The 753-nt window shown below is 41.8% G+C and overlaps 1 non-coding gene across 1 annotated transcript; it reads left to right on the top strand.

Moving 5' to 3' along the window:
* Nucleotides 1-679: 679 nt before the first annotated feature.
* trnae-cuc (transfer RNA glutamic acid (anticodon CUC)) lies at nucleotides 680-751 on the top strand. The gene has a single exon. It is a non-coding gene; the product is annotated as a tRNA-Glu (tRNA).
* Nucleotides 752-753: the final 2 nt, after the last annotated feature.

Here is a 753-nt window from a genome sequence, read left to right as displayed (position 1 = left end):
TCAACCACATTATGTGACACTGTGAGGGTTTATTAACGTAATTTCACATAGTTGTTCTTTAAGAAAGTGTGTCCCTGATGGTCTAGTGGCTAGGATTGGCGCTCTCACTGCCATGGCCTGGGTTCAATTCCCAGTCATAGAATGCTAATTTAAGGTACTTAACTTCGAGATACTGTTAGGTGAAGTGAGATTTGTCATTTTCCCAACCAAACTATGTGACACTGTGATGGTTTATTAACGTAATTTCACCTAGTTATTCTTTACGAAAGTGTGTCCCTGATGGTCTAGTGTCTAGGATTCGGTGTTCTCACCGCCGTGTCCTGGGTTCGATTCCCAGTCATAGAATGCTAATTTGAAGGTACTTAACTTCGAGTTACTGTTCGGTGAAGTGAAATTTGTCATTTTCCCAACCACATTATGTGACACTGTGATCGTTTATCAACGTAATTTCACATAGTTATTCTTTAAGAAAGTGTGTACCTGATGGTCTAGTGGCTAGGATTGGTGCTCTCACTGCCGTGGCCTGGGTTAGATTCCCAGTCATAGAATGCTAATTTAAGGTACTTAACTTCGAGATACTGTTAGGTGAAGTGAGATTTGTCATTTTCCCAACCACACCATGTGACACTGTGATGGTTTATTAACGTAATTTCACCTAGTTATTCTTTAACAAAGTGAGTCCCTGATGGTCTAGTGGCTAGGATTCGGCGCTCTCACTGTCATGGCCTGGGTTCGATTCCCAGTCAGGGAATG

Source organism: Anarrhichthys ocellatus, unplaced genomic scaffold, assembly GCF_004355925.1.
Source record: "Anarrhichthys ocellatus isolate YVR2014 unplaced genomic scaffold, GSC_Weel_1.0 scaffold9004, whole genome shotgun sequence".
Lineage (NCBI taxonomy): Eukaryota > Metazoa > Chordata > Actinopteri > Perciformes > Anarhichadidae > Anarrhichthys > Anarrhichthys ocellatus.
The sequence above is the reverse complement of the archived record's forward strand: the minus strand, read 5'-3'. Positions and strand labels throughout refer to the sequence as shown.